At 45.6% G+C, this 19,050-nt stretch overlaps 14 non-coding genes and 2 pseudogenes across 14 annotated transcripts; all 16 read right to left on the bottom strand.

Annotated features, from left to right (window-relative positions):
* Window positions 1-25: 25 nt before the first annotated feature.
* Window positions 26-207, bottom strand: LOC141243340 (U2 spliceosomal RNA). Its single transcript, XR_012307621.1, has one exon. It is a non-coding gene; the product is annotated as a U2 spliceosomal RNA (small nuclear RNA).
* A 796-nt stretch (window positions 208-1,003) lies between these two features.
* On the bottom strand, window positions 1,004-1,095 carry LOC141243353 (U2 spliceosomal RNA; annotated as a pseudogene).
* Window positions 1,096-2,210: 1,115 nt separating this feature from the next.
* Window positions 2,211-2,401, bottom strand: LOC141243215 (U2 spliceosomal RNA). Its single transcript, XR_012307511.1, has one exon. It is a non-coding gene; the product is annotated as a U2 spliceosomal RNA (small nuclear RNA).
* Window positions 2,402-3,516: 1,115 nt separating this feature from the next.
* On the bottom strand, window positions 3,517-3,707 carry LOC141243187 (U2 spliceosomal RNA). Its single transcript, XR_012307484.1, has one exon. It is a non-coding gene; the product is annotated as a U2 spliceosomal RNA (small nuclear RNA).
* Window positions 3,708-4,822: 1,115 nt separating this feature from the next.
* On the bottom strand, window positions 4,823-5,013 carry LOC141243214 (U2 spliceosomal RNA). Its single transcript, XR_012307510.1, has one exon. It is a non-coding gene; the product is annotated as a U2 spliceosomal RNA (small nuclear RNA).
* Window positions 5,014-6,128: 1,115 nt separating this feature from the next.
* Window positions 6,129-6,319, bottom strand: LOC141243213 (U2 spliceosomal RNA). The gene has a single exon (XR_012307509.1). It is a non-coding gene; the product is annotated as a U2 spliceosomal RNA (small nuclear RNA).
* A 1,115-nt stretch (window positions 6,320-7,434) lies between these two features.
* Window positions 7,435-7,625, bottom strand: LOC141243212 (U2 spliceosomal RNA). The gene has a single exon (XR_012307508.1). It is a non-coding gene; the product is annotated as a U2 spliceosomal RNA (small nuclear RNA).
* A 1,115-nt stretch (window positions 7,626-8,740) lies between these two features.
* On the bottom strand, window positions 8,741-8,931 carry LOC141243211 (U2 spliceosomal RNA). The gene has a single exon (XR_012307507.1). It is a non-coding gene; the product is annotated as a U2 spliceosomal RNA (small nuclear RNA).
* A 1,115-nt stretch (window positions 8,932-10,046) lies between these two features.
* On the bottom strand, window positions 10,047-10,237 carry LOC141243209 (U2 spliceosomal RNA). Its single transcript, XR_012307505.1, has one exon. It is a non-coding gene; the product is annotated as a U2 spliceosomal RNA (small nuclear RNA).
* A 1,115-nt stretch (window positions 10,238-11,352) lies between these two features.
* On the bottom strand, window positions 11,353-11,543 carry LOC141243208 (U2 spliceosomal RNA). The gene has a single exon (XR_012307504.1). It is a non-coding gene; the product is annotated as a U2 spliceosomal RNA (small nuclear RNA).
* A 1,115-nt stretch (window positions 11,544-12,658) lies between these two features.
* LOC141243207 (U2 spliceosomal RNA) lies at window positions 12,659-12,849 on the bottom strand. Its single transcript, XR_012307503.1, has one exon. It is a non-coding gene; the product is annotated as a U2 spliceosomal RNA (small nuclear RNA).
* A 1,115-nt stretch (window positions 12,850-13,964) lies between these two features.
* Window positions 13,965-14,146, bottom strand: LOC141243339 (U2 spliceosomal RNA). The gene has a single exon (XR_012307620.1). It is a non-coding gene; the product is annotated as a U2 spliceosomal RNA (small nuclear RNA).
* A 796-nt stretch (window positions 14,147-14,942) lies between these two features.
* Window positions 14,943-15,034, bottom strand: LOC141243352 (U2 spliceosomal RNA; annotated as a pseudogene).
* Window positions 15,035-16,149: 1,115 nt separating this feature from the next.
* Window positions 16,150-16,340, bottom strand: LOC141243206 (U2 spliceosomal RNA). The gene has a single exon (XR_012307502.1). It is a non-coding gene; the product is annotated as a U2 spliceosomal RNA (small nuclear RNA).
* A 1,112-nt stretch (window positions 16,341-17,452) lies between these two features.
* Window positions 17,453-17,643, bottom strand: LOC141243279 (U2 spliceosomal RNA). The gene has a single exon (XR_012307569.1). It is a non-coding gene; the product is annotated as a U2 spliceosomal RNA (small nuclear RNA).
* A 1,115-nt stretch (window positions 17,644-18,758) lies between these two features.
* On the bottom strand, window positions 18,759-18,949 carry LOC141243205 (U2 spliceosomal RNA). The gene has a single exon (XR_012307501.1). It is a non-coding gene; the product is annotated as a U2 spliceosomal RNA (small nuclear RNA).
* Window positions 18,950-19,050: the final 101 nt, after the last annotated feature.

Here is a 19,050-nt window from a genome sequence, read left to right as displayed (position 1 = left end):
TCTGATTTTAGAAACTGCATTAAAGAAGGGGTGCACCGGTCCTGGAGATACTGCAATACCAGGTCAATGCGTGGAGTGGACAGAGCAAGCTCTTTTTCCATCTCCCTGTTCTAAAAATCCATTTAATATATGGTCCCCAGATAGGGGACGTATCAGATATTAAACTGATAAGAACAGATTTTTTTTTTTTTTTTTTGAAAGCCCGAATTCGTGTACAAAACCCGAGTGCGCTTAAAAAAGTGACAAGTGCCACAAAAAAAGTGCACTAGGATGCTGGTCTTCTTGAAACCCTCTCCAAAAGGAGAAGAGTCCCCCAAACCATTCCCCGTCCCTCCGAGCCAGAAGGCCACAGCGAGGAACAGGGACAAATAGCCACCTCCAGCCGGAGCCAGAGGCGACCCAATCTTACCCCCAGCACCTGCCCGAGTTCTCACCCGAGCAAGGCACTGGGAGCCAAAGACTGTGCTCCCCTCCCGGAAGAGGGGAGCCAACAACGCTCTCCTCCAGAAAGAGGAGAGCCAGGGGGGTTCAGGGGGGAGCGGAACCTGATGGCCACACACTCCCCCCCTAGACCTGCCAAGAGAGGAACCCGTAAGGGAACCGCATCCCGACAAAATCCTAGTAAGGACGTGGACACACGTGAAAAAGTGGACACACAGTGACAAAAAAATTAAATAAATAGTGAAGGTTTCACAGTATAATACTGCCCGGACCTTCGACCGGGAATTGAAAAATTCCCCATCCTAAGGCCAGAAGGCCCGGAATAAGGGTGTGTGTGAAGAAAGAAATATTGAAGTGCTAGTGCAAATGTGCCATAAACTCAAGTGGGGTTCCCAATCCCAGTGAGTTGAGGCACCCCAGGGTCACCACTCCTGGGGCACTTCACACTTCGGGCTTTCGATCTTCCCCGGCCCAATGGCGTCGATCCTGGGGGGCCATGCTTTCCACCAGATGACTATATTAGCCACCTGGCGTACTAACAAGCGCCTAAACCCCAGTGTGCATAATGTATCAATCTACTAGGGCGGCCAACATCCAAAACCGCCTTTTCGAAAGATACTACACTTGATCTTAGCCAAAAGGCCGAGAAGCGATAACCAGAATTGGTTTCAAACTACGGAGCCACCCAAGGATCCTGAAAAGTCCATTTGTGGAGATGAGCTCCTGGACTCCCGTTAAGAAGACATGTTGTCAACCTCTAGATCCCTTACATGCCTGCACTTTTCGGCTTGCTGCTGCTGCAATCCACGCGTTTTAGATCTGCATAACTCCACCTCTTTAAACACAGCACCTTCACCCCCTGCTGTTCCCACCCGCCTCAACACCGTTGGAAGGGAGGAGAACCAATTAAGGCGGGGGGTGGGGTGGAACGAGCAGCTGTCTACCCTTAGCAGGAGGGCTCCTGATTACATACCTCTCCTGCTGCTGCTGCTGCTGGCTGTCCAGCAGCAGACTGAAGGTGGCTGCTGCTGTGCACAGGTATATAAAGGCTCAGAGCCTATTATGACACGCGCAGCCAGCGTTCCATTGCCACATTCCATCTACTGCAGGCAGGATACCTGGCTGGCTGAATGTCGCTGAGAAGCTCACAGAGACCGCCATAAGCAACAGTTTAACAGAATGCCACAGACTAATCAACCAAACTTTTTGGGTTGGGTTCTCTTTTATAGTCTGCAGGCATTAAATGAAAGAAGTCAGTGTTCCAGCAGAAGGAGACAACGTTTCAGAAAAGGCATTGTAGCAAACCAAAAAAGAAATTTTAAGCGCAGCAGAGTAACCAGCGCACATACCTGTTAGCTCAGGTGAGTTTAAAAGGCTGCTGTTGATAACAAGGGCATTTGCTAAATAGATGGTGTGTGTGCAACAATATACTGAAAGGTCAATTATATTGTGCAGCTTATCTCACCACCTGTAGTTATTTAGGTGAAAGCTCCAAAATGCTTGCCTAATATGTCTGTTTATCCAAAAGGTAGTAAAAAGGGAGAGCTAGAAAGATAGCATTGCATCACATTACATGGCAATGCAATGCACAGTTGCTGAAGTTGAACCAAAATGAGCTTGTAATCTGGCTTCTGCAACTTTGAACATGAAAAATCCAATGAGGAGAAGAAAAGCAAAGCCAAAGAGTCCATCCCAAAATCCGACAAACAAGCAAAATGAACAAAAAACATTGAATTCACTTCTTTCTGATTTTAGAAACTGCATTAAAGAAGGGGTGCACCGGTCCTGGAGATACTGCAATACCAGGTCAATGCGTGGAGTGGACAGAGCAAGCTCTTTTTCCATCTCCCTGTTCTAAAAATCCATTTAATATATGGTCCCCAGATAGGGGACGTATCAGATATTAAACTGATAAGAACAGATACTACACTTGATCTTAGCCAAAAGGCCGAGAAGCGATAACCAGAATTGGTTTCAAACTACGGAGCCACCCAAGGATCCTGAAAAGTCCATTTGTGGAGATGAGCTCCTGGACTCCCGTTAAGAAGACATGTTGTCAACCTCTAGATCCCTTACATGCCTGCACTTTTCGGCTTGCTGCTGCTGCAATCCACGCGTTTTAGATCTGCATAACTCCACCTCTTTAAACACAGCACCTTCACCCCCTGCTGTTCCCACCCGCCTCAACACCGTTGGAAGGGAGGAGAACCAATTAAGGCGGGGGGTGGGGTGGAACGAGCAGCTGTCTACCCTTAGCAGGAGGGCTCCTGATTACATACCTCTCCTGCTGCTGCTGCTGCTGGCTGTCCAGCAGCAGACTGAAGGTGGCTGCTGCTGTGCACAGGTATATAAAGGCTCAGAGCCTATTATGACACGCGCAGCCAGCGTTCCATTGCCACATTCCATCTACTGCAGGCAGGATACCTGGCTGGCTGAATGTCGCTGAGAAGCTCACAGAGACCGCCATAAGCAACAGTTTAACAGAATGCCACAGACTAATCAACCAAACTTTTTGGGTTGGGTTCTCTTTTATAGTCTGCAGGCATTAAATGAAAGAAGTCAGTGTTCCAGCAGAGGGAGACAACGTTTCAGAAAAGGCATTGTAGCAAACCAAAAAAGAAATTTTAAGCGCAGCAGAGTAACCAGCGCACATACCTGTTAGCTCAGGTGAGTTTAAAAGGCTGCTGTTGATAACAAGGGCATTTGCTAAATAGATGGTGTGTGTGCAACAATATACTGAAAGGTCAATTATATTGTGCAGCTTATCTCACCACCTGTAGTTATTTAGGTGAAAGCTCCAAAATGCTTGCCTAATATGTCTGTTTATCCAAAAGGAAGTAAAAAGGGAGAGCTAGAAAGATAGCATTGCATCACATTACATGGCAATGCAATGCACAGTTGCTGAAGTTGAACCAAAATGAGCTTGTAATCTGGCTTCTGCAACTTTGAACATGAAAAATCCAATGAGGAGAAGAAAAGCAAAGCCAAAGAGTCCATCCCAAAATCCGACAAACAAGCAAAATGAACAAAAAACATTGAATTCAATTCTTTCTGATTTTAGAAACTGCATTAAAGAAGGGGTGCACCGGTCCTGGAGATACTGCAATACCAGGTCAATGCGTGGAGTGGACAGAGCAAGCTCTTTTTCCATCTCCCTGTTCTAAAAATAGATTTAATATATGGTCCCCAGATAGGGGACGTATCAGATATTAAACTGATAAGAACAGATACTACACTTGATCTTAGCCAAAAGGCCGAGAAGCGATAACCAGAATTGGTTTCAAACTACGGAGCCACCCAAGGATCCTGAAAAGTCCATTTGTGGAGATGAGCTCCTGGACTCCCGTTAAGAAGACATGTTGTCAACCTCTAGATCCCTTACATGCCTGCACTTTTCGGCTTGCTGCTGCTGCAATCCACGCGTTTTAGATCTGCATAACTCCACCTCTTTAAACACAGCACCTTCACCCCCTGCTGTTCCCACCCGCCTCAACACCGTTGGAAGGGAGGAGAACCAATTAAGGCGGGGGGTGGGGTGGAACGAGCAGCTGTCTACCCTTAGCAGGAGGGCTCCTGATTACATACCTCTCCTGCTGCTGCTGCTGCTGGCTGTCCAGCAGCAGACTGAAGGTGGCTGCTGCTGTGCACAGGTATATAAAGGCTCAGAGCCTATTATGACACGCGCAGCCAGCGTTCCATTGCCACATTCCATCTACTGCAGGCAGGATACCTGGCTGGCTGAATGTCGCTGAGAAGCTCACAGAGACCGCCATAAGCAACAGTTTAACAGAATGCCACAGACTAATCAACCAAACTTTTTGGGTTGGGTTCTCTTTTATAGTCTGCAGGCATTAAATGAAAGAAGTCAGTGTTCCAGCAGAAGGAGACAACGTTTCAGAAAAGGCATTGTAGCAAACCAAAAAAGAAATTTTAAGCGCAGCAGAGTAACCAGCGCACATACCTGTTAGCTCAGGTGAGTTTAAAAGGCTGCTGTTGATAACAAGGGCATTTGCTAAATAGATGGTGTGTGTGCAACAATATACTGAAAGGTCAATTATATTGTGCAGCTTATCTCACCACCTGTAGTTATTTAGGTGAAAGCTCCAAAATGCTTGCCTAATATGTCTGTTTATCCAAAAGGAAGTAAAAAGGGAGAGCTAGAAAGATAGCATTGCATCACATTACATGGCAATGCAATGCACAGTTGCTGAAGTTGAACCAAAATGAGCTTGTAATCTGGCTTCTGCAACTTTGAACATGAAAAATCCAATGAGGAGAAGAAAAGCAAAGCCAAAGAGTCCATCCCAAAATCCGACAAACAAGCAAAATGAACAAAAAACATTGAATTCAATTCTTTCTGATTTTAGAAACTGCATTAAAGAAGGGGTGCACCGGTCCTGGAGATACTGCAATACCAGGTCAATGCGTGGAGTGGACAGAGCAAGCTCTTTTTCCATCTCCCTGTTCTAAAAATCCATTTAATATATGGTCCCCAGATAGGGGACGTATCAGATATTAAACTGATAAGAACAGATACTACACTTGATCTTAGCCAAAAGGCCGAGAAGCGATAACCAGAATTGGTTTCAAACTACGGAGCCACCCAAGGATCCTGAAAAGTCCATTTGTGGAGATGAGCTCCTGGACTCCCGTTAAGAAGACATGTTGTCAACCTCTAGATCCCTTACATGCCTGCACTTTTCGGCTTGCTGCTGCTGCAATCCACGCGTTTTAGATCTGCATAACTCCACCTCTTTAAACACAGCACCTTCACCCCCTGCTGTTCCCACCCGCCTCAACACCGTTGGAAGGGAGGAGAACCAATTAAGGCGGGGGGTGGGGTGGAACGAGCAGCTGTCTACCCTTAGCAGGAGGGCTCCTGATTACATACCTCTCCTGCTGCTGCTGCTGCTGGCTGTCCAGCAGCAGACTGAAGGTGGCTGCTGCTGTGCACAGGTATATAAAGGCTCAGAGCCTATTATGACACGCGCAGCCAGCGTTCCATTGCCACATTCCATCTACTGCAGGCAGGATACCTGGCTGGCTGAATGTCGCTGAGAAGCTCACAGAGACCGCCATAAGCAACAGTTTAACAGAATGCCACAGACTAATCAACCAAACTTTTTGGGTTGGGTTCTCTTTTATAGTCTGCAGGCATTAAATGAAAGAAGTCAGTGTTCCAGCAGAAGGAGACAACGTTTCAGAAAAGGCATTGTAGCAAACCAAAAAAGAAATTTTAAGCGCAGCAGAGTAACCAGCGCACATACCTGTTAGCTCAGGTGAGTTTAAAAGGCTGCTGTTGATAACAAGGGCATTTGCTAAATAGATGGTGTGTGTGCAACAATATACTGAAAGGTCAATTATATTGTGCAGCTTATCTCACCACCTGTAGTTATTTAGGTGAAAGCTCCAAAATGCTTGCCTAATATGTCTGTTTATCCAAAAGGAAGTAAAAAGGGAGAGCTAGAAAGATAGCATTGCATCACATTACATGGCAATGCAATGCACAGTTGCTGAAGTTGAACCAAAATGAGCTTGTAATCTGGCTTCTGCAACTTTGAACATGAAAAATCCAATGAGGAGAAGAAAAGCAAAGCCAAAGAGTCCATCCCAAAATCCGACAAACAAGCAAAATGAACAAAAAACATTGAATTCAATTCTTTCTGATTTTAGAAACTGCATTAAAGAAGGGGTGCACCGGTCCTGGAGATACTGCAATACCAGGTCAATGCGTGGAGTGGACAGAGCAAGCTCTTTTTCCATCTCCCTGTTCTAAAAATCCATTTAATATATGGTCCCCAGATAGGGGACGTATCAGATATTAAACTGATAAGAACAGATACTACACTTGATCTTAGCCAAAAGGCCGAGAAGCGATAACCAGAATTGGTTTCAAACTACGGAGCCACCCAAGGATCCTGAAAAGTCCATTTGTGGAGATGAGCTCCTGGACTCCCGTTAAGAAGACATGTTGTCAACCTCTAGATCCCTTACATGCCTGCACTTTTCGGCTTGCTGCTGCTGCAATCCACGCGTTTTAGATCTGCATAACTCCACCTCTTTAAACACAGCACCTTCACCCCCTGCTGTTCCCACCCGCCTCAACACCGTTGGAAGGGAGGAGAACCAATTAAGGCGGGGGGTCGGGTGGAACGAGCAGCTGTCTACCCTTAGCAGGAGGGCTCCTGATTACATACCTCTCCTGCTGCTGCTGCTGCTGGCTGTCCAGCAGCAGACTGAAGGTGGCTGCTGCTGTGCACAGGTATATAAAGGCTCAGAGCCTATTATGACACGCGCAGCCAGCGTTCCATTGCCACATTCCATCTACTGCAGGCAGGATACCTGGCTGGCTGAATGTCGCTGAGAAGCTCACAGAGACCGCCATAAGCAACAGTTTAACAGAATGCCACAGACTAATCAACCAAACTTTTTGGGTTGGGTTCTCTTTTATAGTCTGCAGGCATTAAATGAAAGAAGTCAGTGTTCCAGCAGAAGGAGACAACGTTTCAGAAAAGGCATTGTAGCAAACCAAAAAAGAAATTTTAAGCGCAGCAGAGTAACCAGCGCACATACCTGTTAGCTCAGGTGAGTTTAAAAGGCTGCTGTTGATAACAAGGGCATTTGCTAAATAGATGGTGTGTGTGCAACAATATACTGAAAGGTCAATTATATTGTGCAGCTTATCTCACCACCTGTAGTTATTTAGGTGAAAGCTCCAAAATGCTTGCCTAATATGTCTGTTTATCCAAAAGGAAGTAAAAAGGGAGAGCTAGAAAGATAGCATTGCATAACATTACATGGCAATGCAATGCACAGTTGCTGAAGTTGAACCAAAATGAGCTTGTAATCTGGCTTCTGCAACTTTGAACATGAAAAATCCAATGAGGAGAAGAAAAGCAAAGCCAAAGAGTCCATCCCAAAATCCGACAAACAAGCAAAATGAACAAAAAACATTGAATTCAATTCTTTCTGATTTTAGAAACTGCATTAAAGAAGGGGTGCACCGGTCCTGGAGATACTGCAATACCAGGTCAATGCGTGGAGTGGACAGAGCAAGCTCTTTTTCCATCTCCCTGTTCTAAAAATCCATTTAATATATGGTCCCCAGATAGGGGACGTATCAGATATTAAACTGATAAGAACAGATACTACACTTGATCTTAGCCAAAAGGCCGAGAAGCGATAACCAGAATTGGTTTCAAACTACGGAGCCACCCAAGGATCCTGAAAAGTCCATTTGTGGAGATGAGCTCCTGGACTCCCGTTAAGAAGACATGTTGTCAACCTCTAGATCCCTTACATGCCTGCACTTTTCGGCTTGCTGCTGCTGCAATCCACGCGTTTTAGATCTGCATAACTCCACCTCTTTAAACACAGCACCTTCACCCCCTGCTGTTCCCACCCGCCTCAACACCGTTGGAAGGGAGGAGAACCAATTAAGGCGGGGGGTGGGGTGGAACGAGCAGCTGTCTACCCTTAGCAGGAGGGCTCCTGATTACATACCTCTCCTGCTGCTGCTGCTGCTGGCTGTCCAGCAGCAGACTGAAGGTGGCTGCTGCTGTGCACAGGTATATAAAGGCTCAGAGCCTATTATGACACGCGCAGCCAGCGTTCCATTGCCACATTCCATCTACTGCAGGCAGGATACCTGGCTGGCTGAATGTCGCTGAGAAGCTCACAGAGACCGCCATAAGCAACAGTTTAACAGAATGCCACAGACTAATCAACCAAACTTTTTGGGTTGGGTTCTCTTTTATAGTCTGCAGGCATTAAATGAAAGAAGTCAGTGTTCCAGCAGAAGGAGACAACGTTTCAGAAAAGGCATTGTAGCAAACCAAAAAAGAAATTTTAAGCGCAGCAGAGTAACCAGCGCACATACCTGTTAGCTCAGGTGAGTTTAAAAGGCTGCTGTTGATAACAAGGGCATTTGCTAAATAGATGGTGTGTGTGCAACAATATACTGAAAGGTCAATTATATTGTGCAGCTTATCTCACCACCTGTAGTTATTTAGGTGAAAGCTCCAAAATGCTTGCCTAATATGTCTGTTTATCCAAAAGGAAGTAAAAAGGGAGAGCTAGAAAGATAACATTGCATCACATTACATGGCAATGCAATGCACAGTTGCTGAAGTTGAACCAAAATGAGCTTGTAATCTGGCTTCTGCAACTTTGAACATGAAAAATCCAATGAGGAGAAGAAAAGCAAAGCCAAAGAGTCCATCCCAAAATCCGACAAACAAGCAAAATGAACAAAAAACATTGAATTCAATTCTTTCTGATTTTAGAAACTGCATTAAAGAAGGGGTGCACCGGTCCTGGAGATACTGCAATACCAGGTCAATGCGTGGAGTGGACAGAGCAAGCTCTTTTTCCATCTCCCTGTTCTAAAAATCCATTTAATATATGGTCCCCAGATAGGGGACGTATCAGATATTAAACTGATAAGAACAGATACTACACTTGATCTTAGCCAAAAGGCCGAGAAGCGATAACCAGAATTGGTTTCAAACTACGGAGCCACCCAAGGATCCTGAAAAGTCCATTTGTGGAGATGAGCTCCTGGACTCCCGTTAAGAAGACATGTTGTCAACCTCTAGATCCCTTACATGCCTGCACTTTTCGGCTTGCTGCTGCTGCAATCCACGCGTTTTAGATCTGCATAACTCCACCTCTTTAAACACAGCACCTTCACCCCCTGCTGTTCCCACCCGCCTCAACACCGTTGGAAGGGAGGAGAACCAATTAAGGCGGGGGGTGGGGTGGAACGAGCAGCTGTCTACCCTTAGCAGGAGGGCTCCTGATTACATACCTCTCCTGCTGCTGCTGCTGCTGGCTGTCCAGCAGCAGACTGAAGGTGGCTGCTGCTGTGCACAGGTATATAAAGGCTCAGAGCCTATTATGACACGCGCAGCCAGCGTTCCATTGCCACATTCCATCTACTGCAGGCAGGATACCTGGCTGGCTGAATGTCGCTGAGAAGCTCACAGAGACCGCCATAAGCAACAGTTTAACAGAATGCCACAGACTAATCAACCAAACTTTTTGGGTTGGGTTCTCTTTTATAGTCTGCAGGCATTAAATGAAAGAAGTCAGTGTTCCAGCAGAAGGAGACAACGTTTCAGAAAAGGCATTGTAGCAAACCAAAAAAGAAATTTTAAGCGCAGCAGAGTAACCAGCGCACATACCTGTTAGCTCAGGTGAGTTTAAAAGGCTGCTGTTGATAACAAGGGCATTTGCTAAATAGATGGTGTGTGTGCAACAATATACTGAAAGGTCAATTATACTGTGCAGCTTATCTCACCACCTGTAGTTATTTAGGTGAAAGCTCCAAAATGCTTGCCTAATATGTCTGTTTATCCAAAAGGAAGTAAAAAGGGAGAGCTAGAAAGATAGCATTGCATCACATTACATGGCAATGCAATGCACAGTTGCTGAAGTTGAACCAAAATGAGCTTGTAATCTGGCTTTTGCAACTTTGAACATGAAAAATCCAATGAGGAGAAGAAAAGCAAAGCCAAAGAGTCCATCCCAAAATCCGACAAACAAGCAAAATGAACAAAAAACATTGAATTCAATTCTTTCTGATTTTAGAAACTGCATTAAAGAAGGGGTGCACCGGTCCTGGAGATACTGCAATACCAGGTCAATGCGTGGAGTGGACAGAGCAAGCTCTTTTTCCATCTCCCTGTTCTAAAAATCCATTTAATATATGGTCCCCAGATAGGGGACGTATCAGATATTAAACTGATAAGAACAGATACTACACTTGATCTTAGCCAAAAGGCCGAGAAGCGATAACCAGAATTGGTTTCAAACTACGGAGCCACCCAAGGATCCTGAAAAGTCCATTTGTGGAGATGAGCTCCTGGACTCCCGTTAAGAAGACATGTTGTCAACCTCTAGATCCCTTACATGCCTGCACTTTTCGGCTTGCTGCTGCTGCAATCCACGCGTTTTAGATCTGCATAACTCCACCTCTTTAAACACAGCACCTTCACCCCCTGCTGTTCCCACCCGCCTCAACACCGTTGGAAGGGAGGAGAACCAATTAAGGCGGGGGGTGGGGTGGAACGAGCAGCTGTCTACCCTTAGCAGGAGGGCTCCTGATTACATACCTCTCCTGCTGCTGCTGCTGCTGGCTGTCCAGCAGCAGACTGAAGGTGGCTGCTGCTGTGCACAGGTATATAAAGGCTCAGAGCCTATTATGACACGCGCAGCCAGCGTTCCATTGCCACATTCCATCTACTGCAGGCAGGATACCTGGCTGGCTGAATGTCGCTGAGAAGCTCACAGAGACCGCCATAAGCAACAGTTTAACAGAATGCCACAGACTAATCAACCAAACTTTTTGGGTTGGGTTCTCTTTTATAGTCTGCAGGCATTAAATGAAAGAAGTCAGTGTTCCAGCAGAAGGAGACAACGTTTCAGAAAAGGCATTGTAGCAAACCAAAAAAGAAATTTTAAGCGCAGCAGAGTAACCAGCGCACATACCTGTTAGCTCAGGTGAGTTTAAAAGGCTGCTGTTGATAACAAGGGCATTTGCTAAATAGATGGTGTGTGTGCAACAATATACTGAAAGGTCAATTATATTGTGCAGCTTATCTCACCACCTGTAGTTATTTAGGTGAAAGCTCCAAAATGCTTGCCTAATATGTCTGTTTATCCAAAAGGAAGTAAAAAGGGAGAGCTAGAAAGATAGCATTGCATCACATTACATGGCAATGCAATGCACAGTTGCTGAAGTTGAACCAAAATGAGCTTGTAATCTGGCTTCTGCAACTTTGAACATGAAAAATCCAATGAGGAGAAGAAAAGCAAAGCCAAAGAGTCCATCCCAAAATCCGACAAACAAGCAAAATGAACAAAAAACATTGAATTCAATTCTTTCTGATTTTAGAAACTGCATTAAAGAAGGGGTGCACCGGTCCTGGAGATACTGCAATACCAGGTCAATGCGTGGAGTGGACAGAGCAAGCTCTTTTTCCATCTCCCTGTTCTAAAAATCCATTTAATATATGGTCCCCAGATAGGGGACGTATCAGATATTAAACTGATAAGAACAGATACTACACTTGATCTTAGCCAAAAGGCCGAGAAGCGATAACCAGAATTGGTTTCAAACTACGGAGCCACCCAAGGATCCTGAAAAGTCCATTTGTGGAGATGAGCTCCTGGACTCCCGTTAAGAAGACATGTTGTCAACCTCTAGATCCCTTACATGCCTGCACTTTTCGGCTTGCTGCTGCTGCAATCCACGCGTTTTAGATCTGCATAACTCCACCTCTTTAAACACAGCACCTTCACCCCCTGCTGTTCCCACCCGCCTCAACACCGTTGGAAGGGAGGAGAACCAATTAAGGCGGGGGGTGTGGTGGAACGAGCAGCTGTCTACCCTTAGCAGGAGGGCTCCTGATTACATACCTCTCCTGCTGCTGCTGCTGCTGGCTGTCCAGCAGCAGACTGAAGGTGGCTGCTGCTGTGCACAGGTATATAAAGGCTCAGAGCCTATTATGACACGCGCAGCCAGCGTTCCATTGCCACATTCCATCTACTGCAGGCAGGATACCTGGCTGGCTGAATGTCGCTGAGAAGCTCACAGAGACCGCCATAAGCAACAGTTTAACAGAATGCCACAGACTAATCAACCAAACTTTTTGGGTTGGGTTCTCTTTTATAGTCTGCAGGCATTAAATGAAAGAAGTCAGTGTTCCAGCAGAAGGAGACAACGTTTCAGAAAAGGCATTGTAGCAAACCAAAAAAGAAATTTTAAGCGCAGCAGAGTAACCAGCGCACATACCTGTTAGCTCAGGTGAGTTTAAAAGGCTGCTGTTGATAACAAGGGCATTTGCTAAATAGATGGTGTGTGTGCAACAATATACTGAAAGGTCAATTATATTGTGTAGCTTATCTCACCACCTGTAGTTATTTAGGTGAAAGCTCCAAAATGCTTGCCTAATATGTCTGTTTATCCAAAAGGAAGTAAAAAGGGAGAGCTAGAAAGATAGCATTGCATCACATTACATGGCAATGCAATGCACAGTTGCTGAAGTTGAACCAAAATGAGCTTGTAATCTGGCTTCTGCAACTTTGAACATGAAAAATCCAATGAGGAGAAGAAAAGCAAAGCCAAAGAGTCCATCCCAAAATCCGACAAACAAGCAAAATGAACAAAAAACATTGAATTCAATTCTTTCTGATTTTAGAAACTGCATTAAAGAAGGGGTGCACCGGTCCTGGAGATACTGCAATACCAGGTCAATGCGTGGAGTGGACAGAGCAAGCTCTTTTTCCATCTCCCTGTTCTAAAAATCCATTTAATATATGGTCCCCAGATAGGGGACGTATCAGATATTAAACTGATAAGAACAGATACTACACTTGATCTTAGCCAAAAGGCCGAGAAGCGATAACCAGAATTGGTTTCAAACTACGGAGCCACCCAAGGATCCTGAAAAGTCCATTTGTGGAGATGAGCTCCTGGACTCCCGTTAAGAAGACATGTTGTCAACCTCTAGATCCCTTACATGCCTGCACTTTTCGGCTTGCTGCTGCTGCAATCCACGCGTTTTAGATCTGCATAACTCCACCTCTTTAAACACAGCACCTTCACCCCCTGCTGTTCCCACCCGCCTCAACACCGTTGGAAGGGAGGAGAACCAATTAAGGCGGGGGGTCGGGTGGAACGAGCAGCTGTCTACCCTTAGCAGGAGGGCTCCTGATTACATACCTCTCCTGCTGCTGCTGCTGCTGGCTGTCCAGCAGCAGACTGAAGGTGGCTGCTGCTGTGCACAGGTATATAAAGGCTCAGAGCCTATTATGACACGCGCAGCCAGCGTTCCATTGCCACATTCCATCTACTGCAGGCAGGATACCTGGCTGGCTGAATGTCGCTGAGAAGCTCACAGAGACCGCCATAAGCAACAGTTTAACAGAATGCCACAAACTAATCAACCAAACTTTTTGGGTTGGGTTCTCTTTTATAGTCTGCAGGCATTAAATGAAAGAAGTCAGTGTTCCAGCAGAAGGAGACAACGTTTCAGAAAAGGCATTGTAGCAAACCAAAAAAGAAATTTTAAGCGCAGCAGAGTAACCAGCGCACATACCTGTTAGCTCAGGTGAGTTTAAAAGGCTGCTGTTGATAACAAGGGCATTTGCTAAATAGATGGTGTGTGTGCAACAATATACTGAAAGGTCAATTATATTGTGCAGCTTATCTCACCACCTGTAGTTATTTAGGTGAAAGCTCCAAAATGCTTGCCTAATATGTCTGTTTATCCAAAAGGAAGTAAAAAGGGAGAGCTAGAAAGATAGCATTGCATCACATTACATGGCAATGCAATGCACAGTTGCTGAAGTTGAACCAAAATGAGCTTGTAATCTGGCTTCTGCAACTTTGAACATGAAAAATCCAATGAGGAGAAGAAAAGCAAAGCCAAAGAGTCCATCCCAAAATCCGACAAACAAGCAAAATGAACAAAAAACATTGAATTCAATTCTTTCTGATTTTAGAAACTGCATTAAAGAAGGGGTGCACCGGTCCTGGAGATACTGCAATACCAGGTCAATGCGTGGAGTGGACAGAGCAAGCTCTTTTTCCATCTCCCTGTTCTAAAAATCCATTTAATATATGGTCCCCAGATAGGGGACGTATCAGATATTAAACTGATAAGAACAGATTTTTTTTTTTTTTTTTTGAAAGCCCGAATTCGTGTACAAAACCCGAGTGCGCTTAAAAAAGTGACAAGTGCCACAAAAAAAGTGCACTAGGATGCTGGTCTTCTTGAAACCCTCTCCAAAAGGAGAAGAGTCCCCCAAACCATTCCCCGTCCCTCCGAGCCAGAAGGCCACAGCGAGGAACAGGGACAAATAGCCACCTCCAGCCGGAGCCAGAGGCGACCCAATCTTACCCCCAGCACCTGCCCGAGTTCTCACCCGAGCAAGGCACTGGGAGCCAAAGACTGTGCTCCCCTCCCGGAAGAGGGGAGCCAACAACGCTCTCCTCCAGAAAGAGGAGAGCCAGGGGGGTTCAGGGGGGAGCGGAACCTGATGGCCACACACTCCCCCCCTAGACCTGCCAAGAGAGGAACCCGTAAGGGAACCGCATCCCGACAAAATCCTAGTAAGGACGTGGACACACGTGAAAAAGTGGACACACAGTGACAAAAAAATTAAATAAATAGTGAAGGTTTCACAGTATAATACTGCCCGGACCTTCGACCGGGAATTGAAAAATTCCCCATCCTAAGGCCAGAAGGCCCGGAATAAGGGTGTGTGTGAAGAAAGAAATATTGAAGTGCTAGTGCAAATGTGCCATAAACTCAAGTGGGGTTCCCAATCCCAGTGAGTTGAGGCACCCCAGGGTCACCACTCCTGGGGCACTTCACACTTCGGGCTTTCGATCTTCCCCGGCCCAATGGCGTCGATCCTGGGGGGCCATGCTTTCCACCAGATGACTATATTAGCCACCTGGCGTACTAACAAGCGCCTAAACCCCAGTGTGCATAATGTATCAATCTACTAGGGCGGCCAACATCCAAAACCGCCTTTTCGAAAGATACTACACTTGATCTTAGCCAAAAGGCCGAGAAGCGATAACCAGAATTGGTTTCAAACTACGGAGCCACCCAAGGATCCTGAAAAGTCCATTTGTGGAGATGAGCTCCTGGACTCCCGTTAAGAAGACATGTTGTCAACCTCTAGATCCCTTACATGCCTGCACTTTTCGGCTTGCTGCTGCTGCAATCCACGCGTTTTAGATCTGCATAACTCCACCTCTTTAAACACAGCACCTTCACCCCCTGCTGTTCCCACCCGCCTCAACACCGTTGGAAGGGAGGAGAACCAATTAAGGCGGGGGGTGGGGTGGAACGAGCAGCTGTCTACCCTTAGCAGGAGGGCTCCTGATTACATACCTCTCCTGCTGCTGCTGCTGCTGGCTGTCCAGCAGCAGACTGAAGGTGGCTGCTGCTGTGCACAGGTATATAAAGGCTCAGAGCCTATTATGACACGCGCAGCCAGCGTTCCATTGCCACATTCCATCTACTGCAGGCAGGATACCTGGCTGGCTGAATGTCGCTGAGAAGCTCACAGAGACCGCCATAAGCAACAGTTTAACAGAATGCCACAGACTAATCAACCAAACTTTTTGGGTTGGGTTCTCTTTTATAGTCTGCAGGCATTAAATGAAAGAAGTCAGTGTTCCAGCAGAAGGAGACAACGTTTCAGAAAAGGCATTGTAGCAAACCAAAAAAGAAATTTTAAGCGCAGCAGAGTAACCAGCGCACATACCTGTTAGCTCAGGTGAGTTTAAAAGGCTGCTGTTGATAACAAGGGCATTTGCTAAATAGATGGTGTGTGTGCAACAATATACTGAAAGGTCAATTATATTGTGCAGCTTATCTCACCACCTGTAGTTATTTAGGTGAAAGCTCCAAAATGCTTGCCTAATATGTCTGTTTATCCAAAAGGAAGTAAAAAGGGAGAGCTAGAAAGATAGCATTGCATCACATTACATGGCAATGCAATGCACAGTTGCTGAAGTTGAACCAAAATGAGCTTGTAATCTGGCTTCTGCAACTTTGAACATGAAAAATCCAATGAGGAGAAGAAAAGCAAAGCCAAAGAGTCCATCCCAAAATCCGACAAACAAGCAAAATGAACAAAAAACATTGAATTCAATTCTTTCTGATTTTAGAAACTGCATTAAAGAAGGGGTGCACCGGTCCTGGAGATACTGCAATACCAGGTCAATGCGTGGAGTGGACAGAGCAAGCTCTTTTTCCATCTCCCTGTTCTAAAAATCCATTTAATATATGGTCCCCAGATAGGGGACGTATCAGATATTAAACTGATAAGAACAGATACTACACTTGATCTTAGCCAAAAGGCCGAGAAGCGATAACCAGAATTGGTTTCAAACTACGGAGCCACCCAAGGATCCTGAAAAGTCCATTTGTGGAGATGAGCTCCTGGACTCCCGTTAAGAAGACATGTTGTCAACCTCTAGATCCCTTACATGCCTGCACTTTTCGGCTTGCTGCTGCTGCAATCCACGCGTTTTAGATCTGCATAACTCCACCTCTTTAAACACAGCACCTTCACCCCCTGCTGTTCCCACCCGCCTCAACACCGTTGGAAGGGAGGAGAACCAATTAAGGCGGGGGGTGGGGTGGAACGAGCAGCTGTCTACCCTTAGCAGGAGGGCTCCTGATTACATACCTCTCCTGCTGCTGCTGCTGGCTGTCCAGCAGCAGACTGAAGGTGGCTGCTGCTGTGCACAGGTATATAAAGGCTCAGAGCCTATTATGACACGCGCAGCCAGCGTTCCATTGCCACATTCCATCTACTGCAGGCAGGATACCTGGCTGGCTGAATGTCGCTGAGAAGCTCACAGAGACCGCCATAAGCAACAGTTTAACAGAATGCCACAGACTAATCAACCAAACTTTTTGGGTTGGGTTCTCTTTTATAGTCTGCAGGCATTAAATGAAAGAAGTCAGTGTTCCAGCAGAAGGAGACAACGTTTCAGAAAAGGCATTGTAGCAAACCAAAAAAGAAATTTTAAGCGCAGCAGAGTAACCAGCGCACATACCTGTTAGCTCAGGTGAGTTTAAAAGGCTGCTGTTGATAACAAGGGCATTTGCTAAATAGATGGTGTGTGTGCAACAATATACTGAAAGGTCAATTATATTGTGCAGCTTATCTCACCACCTGTAGTTATTTAGGTGAAAGCTCCAAAATGCTTGCCTAATATGTCTGTTTATCCAAAAGGAAGTAAAAAGGGAGAGCTAGAAAGATAGCATTGCATCACATTACATGGCAATGCAATGCACAGTTTCTGAAGTTGAACCAAAATGAGCTTGTAATCTGGCTTCTGCAACTTTGAACATGAAAAATCCAATGAGGAGAAGAAAAGCAAAGCCAAAGAGTCCATCCTAAAATCCGACAAACAAGCAAAATGAACAAAAAACATTGAATTCAATTCTTTCTGATTTTAGAAACTGCATTAAAGAAGGGGTGCACCGGTCCTGGAGATACTGCAATACCAGGTCAATGCGTGGAGTGGACAGAGCAAGCTCTCTTTCCATCTCCCTGTTCTAAAAATCCATTTAATATATGGTCCCCAGATAGGGGACGTATCAGATATTAAACTGATAAGAACAGATACTACACTTGATCTTAGCCAAAAGGCCGAGAAGCGATAACCAGAATTGGTTTCAAACTACGGAGCCACCCAAGGATCCTGAAAAGTCCATTTGTGGAGATGAGCTCCTGGACTCCCGTTAAGAAGACATGTTGTCAACCTCTAGATCCCTTACATGCCTGCACTTTTCGGCTTGCTGCTGCTGCAATCCACGCGTTTTAGATCTGCATAACTCCACCTCTTTAAACACAGCACCTTCACCCCCTGCTGTTCCCACCCGCCTCAACACCGTTGGAAGGGAGGAGAACCAATTAAGGCGGGGGGTGGGGTGGAACGAGCAGCTGTCTACCCTTAGCAGGAGGGCTCCTGATTACATACCTCTCCTGCTGCTGCTGCTGCTGGCTGTCCAGCAGCAGACTGAAGGTGGCTGCTGCTGTGCACAGGTATATAAAGGCTCAGAGCCTATTATGACACGCGCAGCCAGCGTTCCATTGCCACATTCCATCTACTGCAGGCAGGATACCTGGCTGGCTGAATGTCGCTGAGAAGCTCACAGAGACCGCCATAAGCAACAGTTTAACAGAATGCCACAGACTAATCAACCAAACTTTTTGGGTTGGGTTCTCTTTTATAGTCTGCAGGCATTAAATGAAAGAAGTCAGTGTTCCAGCAGAAGGAGACAACGTTTCAGAAAAGGCATTGTAGCAAACCAAAAAAGAAATTTTAAGCGCAGCAGAGTAACCAGCGCACATACCTGTTAGCTCAGGTGAGTTTAAAAGGCTGCTGTTGATAACAAGGGCATTTGCTAAATAGATGGTGTGTGTGCAACAATATACTGAAAGGTCAATTATATTGTGCAGCTTATCTCACCACCTGTAGTTATTTAGGTGAAAGCTCCAAAATGCTTGCCTAATATGTCTGTTTATCCAAAAGGAAGTAAAAAGGGAGAGCTAGAAAGATAGCATTGCATCACATTACATGGCAATGCAATGCACAGTTGCTGAAGTTGAACCAAAATGAGCTTGTAATCTGGCTTCTGCAACTTTGAACATGAAAAATCCAATGAGGAGAAGAAAAGCAAAGCCAAAGAGTCCATCCCAAAATCCGACAAACAAGCAAAATGAACAAAAAACATTGAATTCAATTCTTTCTGATTTTAGAAACTGCATTAAAGAAGGGGTGCACCGGTCCTGGAGATACTGCAATACCAGGTCAATGCGTGGAGTGGACAGAGCAAGCTCTTTTTCCATCTCCCTGTTCTAAAAATCCATTTAATATATGGTCCCCAGATAGGGGACGTATCAGATATTAAACTGATAAGAACAGATACTACACTTGATCTTAGCCAAAAGGCCGAGAAGCGATAACCAGAATTGGTTTCAAACTACGGAGCCACCCAAGGATCCTGAAAAGTCCATTTGTGGAGATGAGCTCCTGGACTCCCGTTAAGAAGACATGTTGTCAAC

The sequence above is a fragment of the Phyllobates terribilis genome, unplaced genomic scaffold (genome assembly GCF_046119375.1).
Source record: "Phyllobates terribilis strain yellow unplaced genomic scaffold, ASM4611937v1 Scaffold_1213__1_contigs__length_355869, whole genome shotgun sequence".
Lineage (NCBI taxonomy): Eukaryota > Metazoa > Chordata > Amphibia > Anura > Dendrobatidae > Phyllobates > Phyllobates terribilis.
The sequence above is the reverse complement of the archived record's forward strand: the minus strand, read 5'-3'. Positions and strand labels throughout refer to the sequence as shown.